This window comes from Micromys minutus (genome assembly GCF_963924665.1).
Source record: "Micromys minutus genome assembly, chromosome: 30".
Taxonomy (NCBI): Eukaryota; Metazoa; Chordata; class Mammalia; order Rodentia; family Muridae; genus Micromys; species Micromys minutus.
In genome coordinates this window covers 19,440,274-19,449,701 of record NC_137965.1, presented here as the reverse complement: position 1 = coordinate 19,449,701, position 9,428 = coordinate 19,440,274, and the positions used below count along the sequence as shown (strand labels likewise).

Sequence of the window (9,428 nt, the reverse complement as noted above, 5' to 3'; positions counted from 1 at the left end):
CTTCCTACTGGGTGCATAAGACCGTGAGGGGGCCACATTTAACAGCCGCAGCTTCCTTCCTTTTCTCCTCCTCCTTTTCCTTCTCCTCCATTTCCTATCAGGACTGAGGACTCGGTCCTCCGGCTTGGTCACACTTGGGATGGTCTCTTTAGCCTCCTGTTTACCAGTTGTTCTGTCTACGTGACAATGACTCGACTGTGGCTTTGCTAGGAAGCTTTGAAGAAACTTTCATCGTGGTGACCTTCCATAGAACGGACATTGCTCAGAGTCACCCTGTAAGGTTCCATGGCCTCTCTTTGACCTTTGACCTTTGGGATTTTGCCAGTGGGAGTGCACACCCACACACACACACCATAAGCTTACATTTTTTTACATTCCTTATATACCTTATTCAGACCTTGGTGACCTGTCTAGGCCTTTTATCCTTACAATCTCGGAAACCCTTAGCCATCTCAGGACAAATCCTTGTCTTACAGAAACCATTTCTAAAATGCCTCCATTCCTACAGCCTTTTAATACATTCAATTCCATTCTTCTAAACTGAGAGGCTAAAGTGGCTGAATTGCTTATGAAAGGTAATTTTCCGTGTTAGCCTTTAATTATAAAAGCTTAATTAGTTGGGGGTGATGAATTAAATCAAAGGATGAAAAAGCGGAAGAGATGGTGTGGAGAGAATGGAATTCAGTTCATTAACTCAGAGCCAGGAACCCCTTCCCAGTTCTGTCTTGTTACATTGTCTTGTCTGTCCACAGTCCATCCTGTGAGCTACCTGGGCGGTCCCTTCACCTAGGACTGTGGAATGGTACTAAAAACAAACAAACAAATAATCAAAACTTGTTTGTTGATGGATGCACAGATGGGCAGACAGACGGACAGATGGACCGACGGATGGAAAAGAAGCTCACTGTCTAATTTCCTGGCAGAAGTCAAAGTAGCGATGGTCCAATGTTCCACTTCTTTGCATGCGGCCTAAGGAAGGTTTCTCTCATCTTTGACCAAATCTCTCAACTCTGATCTGAAGTTCCAGATTGTGAATTCTAACCTCTACCCACCTTCCTACAAAGCAAAGGTGTCCTTACAATTCAGTTAAATACCTACACACCACTCATTTCTTAGAGCAGCTCCGTCATAATGGAAGGCAGGCCATATGAATCAACTTCTGACGTTGGTGCCCATTTCTGACATTTCCCTGCTGGTTGCCTTGGGGAAAATTGTTTAACCTCACCAAGCCTCGTTTTTGTCACCTGTAAAATGGGAGGGTCATACTGTCAGTGTCACAGAGTCAAACTTAGCATGAACAGTAATGCCAGTTGGAAAGTACAATGACTGGCCGACACTAAATGGTTAGAGCTTCTAGTAGGTGAGGTAGACGGAAGAGGTTCTGGGGGCTGAGCCTTTCTTTATTTGCAGTCACTGTGGGTCTTCCCACTGGCTTGCTGCTGGTAAGAAGGAAACTGATGCCAGATGGTTACCATGGAGACAGCTGCACTGTCTGGGGAGATATGGAGGAAATGGGAACTTAGAAGCAACAGGGAGGAGGAGTAATGAGTGGTACCCTGTGGACGGCTTGGAAGCTTCATCTGTACCCTGGTTACCATAGGCATGAGTTTGAGTGTAGAGGGCACCCATTGGGATTTCTTGCTCCCAGAGTGATAGAAATCAAGATGGGTTTTTTTTAGGAGGTGTGGGAGGTTTATGCTCTATCTGTCTCTTGGTTCTGGAGCATACGTAAGTACTCAGCTACTGCTCCAGTGCCATGCCTGCCCACCTGCTGCTGTGCTCCCTGCCGTGATGATCATGGACCCCATGGAACAATGACCCCACATTAAATGTGTTCATTTATAAGTTGTCTTGGTCATGATGGTATTGCAGCAATAAAGAGTAACTAAGACACCTAAGATGCCCACTAGTGCTGCTCATGAGTTGTGAGTCATCTCTTGTAGCATGGAAAACCTACTGGTGACCACACCCTCAAAAAAGAATGATTCTCCCTGACCTTCCAGGAGCAGGGCCTGGAGAGCACCTCCCCTTCTATGGAGAGCACCTCCCCTTCTATGCTGGGATTCTTGCCAGCTTGATCTTGCGCGATAACCACGTGCCATATCTGGAAGACAGTCCTTTAAAAACTTTTTATTGATTCTTTGTGAATGTCACGTCATGTACCCCAATCCCCTCTCGTCTCCCTGCTTCTCTGTATCCAGCCCTCACCCTTGCAACTCCCCCTGAGAAAGAGAATCAAATAAGATAGAAAATTTAAAAGGAGATTTAACAACAATAACAAAACCCCATCTCATTGTGGAAGCTGCAGTGTCCCACAGTGTCTTACAGTGTGTACCACAGTGTGTCCCATTGTCTCACAGTGTGTCCCACAGTGTCCCACAGTGTGTCCCACAGTGTCTCACAGTGTGTCCCACAGTGTGTCCCATTGTTTTACAGTGTGTCCCACAGTGTCTCACAGTGTGTACCACAGTGTGTCCCATTGTCTCACAGTGTGTCCCACAGTGTGTCCCACAGTGTCTCATAGTGTGTCCCACAGTGTCTCACAGTATGTGCCACTGTCTCACAGTGTGTGCCACTGTCTCACAGTGTATGCCACTGTCTCACAGTGTGTCCCATTGTCTCACACTGTGTCCCATTATAATCTCTTGCTGCTTAAACTGCCAAGATGAAGAAATGAGGCTCAGAGTCTCTTCAGTTGGCTAGACCAACAGTGGGCTGATTACGTTGTATTTGACAAGCATCAATTTGTGATCAAACTATATTGGTAACCAACAGGAGGAACCCCCGATCTCTGGCCAATATTGAAGCTAGCAACTTAGACAGGCCTTTGATAGAGATAAATAAGACTGTTTGTTATTGGCATGAGGCTGGGGGAAATCAGGATCCCTATGTATTTTCATAAACTATCCAATTACTAATCCAGTGTGATAAAATTTAAATGAGATAAATAACAATGTTTTCCCTTTAATGTTTCCAAAAGCAGCTGTCCATGCGTGAGACAATAACTCACATAGAAATATCTGAAATATTGCCTGGTATATGGTGAGAGGCTACAAATCTTATCATAAGAGAAATGACTAAAAGATAAAGGACATGGATATCTGCCTGGAAATGACTCTGCAAAGCCTGATAAAGTCATTGCTCTGCCCTTTGGGGAAAGGGAAGTACTTGGAGAAAGATTTGCACGACGCTGCTTCATGAGAACTTGAAGGCATGCGCTTTTCAACCACATACGCCTGGTCTCTTGTCCTTGGTCCTTATGAGTGTCTCAGGATTTCCATTGCTGTGAAGAGACACCATGACCAAGGCAGCTCTTATAAAGGATACTATTTAATCAGGGCTTGCTTATGGGCTCTGAGGTTCAATCCATTATCATGGAGGGAGGCACAGAACAGTCCAGGAAGGCATGGTGCTAGAGGTGCTGAGAGTTCTCCATCTTCATCCAAAGGAAGCCAGGTGCTTGTTCTGAAGGCAAAAAGGAGAGAAGACTAACTTCCAGGCTGCTAGGAGAAGGGTCTCAAAGCCTGTCTCCACAGTGACACACTTTCTCCAGCAAGACAACGCCAACTTCAACAAGGCCACACCTCCTACCAGCGCCATTCCCTGGGCCAAGTATATTCAAACCACCACAGTGGGCTTGGGGAAATTTTCAGGAGATGTTGGTGGAAACTCCAGAATCATTCCCCAGAAAAATCACAGAAGAAAAAAAATTTCACACATTCTAAGATTTATATGTTCATAGACCCTCTTCGATGTACAAATCCTGTGCTGAGAACTCCTCTCTAGAAGGAGAGACGGAAGGGGGCAATGTCACAGATAGTCACATCATCAGAAAGCATTAAAATCTGGTTATATTAGGACTTTATGCAATCCTGCCTGGTTTCCATCTTCAAACAAGAAAGTGTTACAATGGGACATTTATCGACATTGCTGAGAAGAAAGGAAGGCCTCATTGGTGGTCATTTACTTCTTCACCTTCAGGGTGAGGTGGAAAGAAAGATACTTGGAAGTTTGATTCTATCAATTCTGTTTTCTTTTTAATGGATTTGGGTGTTTGCCTGCATGTATGTCTGTGTGCCATCTACATGCATTATCCCCACAGACACTAGAGGAAGACACTAGAAGCCCTGGAACTGGAGTCACAGAGAGTTGTGAGCTGCTTGATATAGGTGCAGGAAATTAAACTTGGGTTTTTCTGGATGGGCAGCAAATGCTCTGGAATCATCTTCCAAGCCTCTTATTTAGATATTTTAAAGAACGTATTAGTATTTATGTGTGTGTAGGTGTATAGTGGTGTGTGTGTGTGTGTGTGTGTGTGTGTGTGTGTGTGTGTATACCTGTAGAGGGCAACAGATCTTCAGGAGCTCAGGTGGTTGTGAGCTGCCAGACACTGGGGGGCTGGAGGTTGAGTTCAGGTCCTCTAGAAGAGCAGTAAGTGCTCTTAGCCACTCTCCATCCCCTTATACCTTAAAAAAAATTTAACCTGTGTTTTAAATTTTTAAAATCTTTTCTCCCGTCCCATTCTTTCCTCTCCTTTCCTTCTTTCAGTCTAGTTTCTCAAAGAAAATCCAGAAATGTAGTGGCAGGAATTTTTCAAGGGTGAAGGAACAGAAGGAGACTGGGATTAGCCAGAGGCTCTTCCCATTTCTCTCTCCTCTCCACGTTCTTTGCACACCCAGGACTGGTCTTCACATCAGAATTCTAAACATCCTAAGATGTTCAGAGGGCGTTATCCATGCAACAGACACATCAGCTTCATTGCAAGGACTATTTTAGTATAGAAGAGTGTTTGGTCATGTAGGCCCTGTCTATACAAGCTATGAACAATACATATAAAAATACATATACAGTAGAATATGTATTAACCTTGCGTGATAACTTGGTTTATTGTTATTGTAGTTTTTACCGATGGGTTATCAAATCCTCACTTGAACAGAGTATCAGTTGCTCTCGTAGTGTTTCCTTTGTATCTTTGATAGGGAATGTAACACTGTCATTTCAACCATGTAAACAGTTGGCTTAAGCTGCTCACACAGCTGATGATAGTGCAGATGACTGTCCCTGGTTAACTGATCTTTATTTATAACCTTAGGAATCAAGAACATGGATTGCAGAGTCTGTTGTCAAGCAGGAGTTGAATCTTTGTCTCACCAGATAGGTATGTATCTTTTGGTGGTGTCGAATCTTTTTTAGCATTTCAGGTTAGTGCTATACAAAATGGAAAGGCTGAGATAGCTCTGGGCTTAATGAAGATTAAATGAGACGATTTCTGTAGAGTGTAGACCCCAGTTTTCTGGGACATATTAAAACTGTTATTGATATTTGATGCACCTACCTTTTGGGGAAAATGTGCAGAATTTGCAAATGACCCCACTGACATTATAGATGTGCACTCTCTTCTGACTGACACTCCTGTGAACTCTTCGTTACCACACAAAGGGATTATAAGTTCATTGGGAGAAGTCGAAGCTTGTGGAGATTTTCCAAAAATCTGATTACTATGAATATCTCACAAAAAAGGAAAGAGAAACAACTGGCCTCAGGCAATTCATTTATTGCCAATCTTTGGCTTCGCTTCACATTCTCTTGACTAAATGAGCATGTCCCAATTTGTACGGTTGTTTTAAATGCTGATCAGCCTTCATTTCATTTATTAATGTCAGGTGTAGCTACGCTGCTTAAGCAAATAAGGGGCTTGCTCCCTCAGCCTCCTGTCCTAAGTTTAATCCATTTTGTTTTTCTGCTGACATGAACATGCTTCATTTTGCTGCTGGGCATGAACCTAAGGTGGGAGAAGTCATGACAGTGGCTGACATGGAGTGGCTAAGCATCCCTGGGTAGAGGGCTTTCTTTGACAACTCTGTATGGTGTGTGCCAAGCCTTCCAGGGGTGCAGAGACTCCAAGATGCCTGTAGTACGAAGGGGGAACCTGTATAAACATGTCCTCTAGTGAGCCTTGGCAAGGGCTGGGAGGAGGGGCTTACTCTTTTCGAGCTTGTGGCCTATAGAGTCATGGTCTCTAGGATGGGCTCAGAAAGGGAGGAGTCTAGCTTGTGGCAAGCCTAGCTCAGTTTAGAATAAAATGCACACAGAGAAACGTACAGAAGAAACTATTTGGGAGCAGGAACTGGGTGTGTTTCGTACATTAAGTCTGCAGAGAGAAATCTGTAGACTCCTTTTTCCTTTCTCTCCCTCCCCATTTTTTTTTTTTTTTTCTTAAAGAAAAACTAGTGCCTGGAAATAAAGTTTGGTAGAGATCCTTTCCATGGGACATCTGCCCAGAAGAGGAGACAAGAGACAAAATAGGAAGCAATTCCACATGTAATGCTCACTTCCTGATCCCAGGAACAAAAAGGATCACAGCTGTTGGAAACTTTACTGAGGTCCAAGTAGAGGGAGGCAGTTGGTAGGCTGAGCAGAAGGGGAAAAACAACATTCTTCATGCTGCCAAATGGCTGCACGTATTCTCTGTGTTTGTAAATTGGACTCGGTATGCTCCCAAGGTTTCTACTAAGATGCCAGGAGTGAGAAGGGGCAGCAGTCTTTGTGCCCAGCATCCCCCGAATGTCTTACTGTGACCAAAGCATCTGACAGAAGCAACTTAAGGGAGTGTTTCAGTTCCCTTCTGTTGCTGTGGTAAAACAGTCTAACCAAAACAGCTTAAAGGGGGGAAGGGTTTATCAGACTTACCCTTCCAGACCACAGTCCATCCCAGAGGGGAGTTAGAGCAGGGGCCGGAGCAGGAACTTGAACCAGAAACCATAGACTGACACTTCTTATAGGTCCACTCTCTGTCTCTTGTTTTTCGAACTTTCTTATACAGCCCAAGGCCACTTGCCTAGGGAATGTGCCATCCACAATGGACCAGACCTAACTAATAACTAAGACAACCATCAATGTATCCATGATGCTATCTTATCTAGGCAATCCCCCATTGTGGCTTCTCTCAGATAAAATCAGGATAGATCAAGTTGTCAATCAAGGCTAATCAGTATGGCATTGGGGGGGGGGAGGTTTATTTTTGCTTGTGTATTCAGAGGAATGAGTCCATCATGGCGGAAGGAAAGCTCAGTACATCATGGTAGATCTAGAAGAAAAAGAAAAGGAAACCCTATTTGTTCCATTTTTTCTCTCCCTGCCCTTTTATTCCATCCAGGTTTGAGGCCCGTGGGACAGTATCACTCCTATTCAAAGCTGGCCCTCTCCTCTCAGTTAAGGCTTTCGGAAAGACCTTTCTAGACATGCTCACAGTTATCCTACACCCAGTCAGACTGACAGCGATTACTAACAAGTCAAACTTGTCAGGTTGACACCCAAACATGTCATTTTCAAACCATAACACTCTACCCTTGACCACTGAAAGGCTTATGTCCATCTCCTAAAGAAAATGCATTCAGTCCAACTTCTGAGTCCCCGTAGTCTTAACAGTTATATTATTCAGAAGTCTAAGTCAAAAGTCTCTTGAGAGACAATGCAATCTCTTGCTATGGGACACTGTAAAAATAAAAAGTTACACATTCTCAGTGTACGAAGGCACAGAGTGAACATGTTCATTCCCAAAGAGAAGAGCAAGAAGGCAGGAAGCAAGAATTACTTCAAAATAACCTAGTAAGACGACATTTCAGTTGTATGATTTCATGCCTACCTGTGGTCTACACACTGTGGTCTACACACGCAAGCTCAGGCATCCTGTCCCTATGATCTTGAGATTTATAGCTCACGTGGGCCATGTCTTGGGTTGGCTTCACTCACTCCCTGCACTTTCCTTAGAAGATATTCCACATTCCCGGCATCTCTGACATTCTGGATTTCCGTTATGGCTTAATCGTCATGCTTGCAGCCTCATACATTTCTCTCTCAGGATGTCCCCATGGGAGATCTAATCTTGCTACATGTTGTCTGACCCCCAAGGCCTTCCTTAAGAATTTGGGTGAATGCTTTGTAACCATATCATTTTCAGCATGCCCGAAAAGCCAACACGAGTGCCTAACACCAGGTTTAAAATGACGGTGACATGCATGTCAAAATACCGTGCTGGAAATGGAACACCCGCCACATATGTAAGGACACAGAATAAAAATAACTGATTAGTATAACAGAAGGCACAGTGCCTTAAACATACACTTGGCCAGCCATTTTGGACAGGTGTATGTGTGTGTATGTGTGTGTGTGTGTGTGTGTGTGTGTGTGTGTGTCTAGCTTTTATTACTGCTGTGTTTGAAAGACATATTTTCCACCTGAGTAAATGGAGCTGACAAGCAGTCCCCTGGTTGCTGTCCTTATCTCTTTTCCATAATTTATAGAACAGACTCAACAACCTTAATTTTAGCGAGCATCTGTGGTCAAAACCACTGGTTCTAAGATGCCCACAGAGTTTGGTCAATTTAGTTACATCATCCAACCAAATGCTTTTGTGTGTCAGGTGTTTAATAAGTACTTTACATATACCCTTGTGCCCCTGTGGGAAGCTCTGAAGCTCTCTGTACCCTCAGTGCACTTAAGGCTGTCAAGGAAGACACAGCACAGAGCGCTCGACTCCCCTGCTCCAGTGTCACCAGTTGCCACACAACCTGTCGGAGAGAAGCCCAAGGAGGATGTGAAGACAGAGAACGACCACACCAACCTGAAAACCGAGGGGCAGGATGGCTCAGTGGTGCAGTCCAAGATCCAGAGGCGCACCCCACTGAGCAAACTGACAAAGGCCTACTATGAGAGGCAGAGCTTGCCAATGATTCCGGTTTGATGGACAACCAGTCAATGTAACAGACACTCCAGCCCAGCTGGAGATGGAGGATGAGGACACCATTGATGTATTCCAGCAGCAGACGGGAGGAGCGGCCCGAGGGAGCCACCCCACACCCACCCATTGTCCTGAAATTTGCTATTGAGTGGTGACCATGCAGCCACAAGAATCACACAAGAGTCAGCAGAAGCCACAGTCCCCAAAGGAGCAGTTCTTCTTTTCTAATGCGCTTGGAGTGAACTATATCCAGACCACACTGCGGGGTGTGAGCATTATATAACTTGGCTGTTAGGAGGGTATGGTTTGGGGGACATGAGGCATGAGTTTTGGGGTTTGTTTTTGTTTTCATTTCTGTTTTTCTCCCATCCCTAAAGTTTCCCCCTCCCCCAAACTTGGGTCTGGATGTAGACTCTCACCCTGTGGCCTGAGTATAATCCCTAGAACTATGGTTTTCTCCGGTGTGACGTGTGCTGAACAATCGAGGGAGCTGTGGTCACATTACCAATGGGCATTGCCTATGGGATGTGGGGCGGGGCAGAGAGGCAGAATTCCACCTGCGTGTTGTAGGCATAGAATACTAAAATGTGAAATACTGTGCATTTGAGTTTTGTCAAGCATATGGTAAAGTGAAAGGAAAAAGACCAATGCTTCTTCAGAATGTAAGGAGCCTTCCTCCTGTGGCCCA

The 9,428-nt window shown here is 44.6% G+C and overlaps 1 pseudogene across 1 annotated transcript in view; it reads left to right on the top strand.

Moving 5' to 3' along the window:
- Nucleotides 1-8,895, top strand: part of LOC308439817 (small ubiquitin-related modifier 3-like) — a 21,736-nt pseudogene extending 12,841 nt beyond the window's left edge. The window contains exon 2 of the transcript in view: nt 8,493-8,895. The product of the transcript in view is annotated as a small ubiquitin-related modifier 3-like (transcript). The remainder of the gene's footprint in view (nt 1-8,492) is intronic.
- The last annotated feature ends 533 nt before the right edge of the window (nt 8,896-9,428 follow it).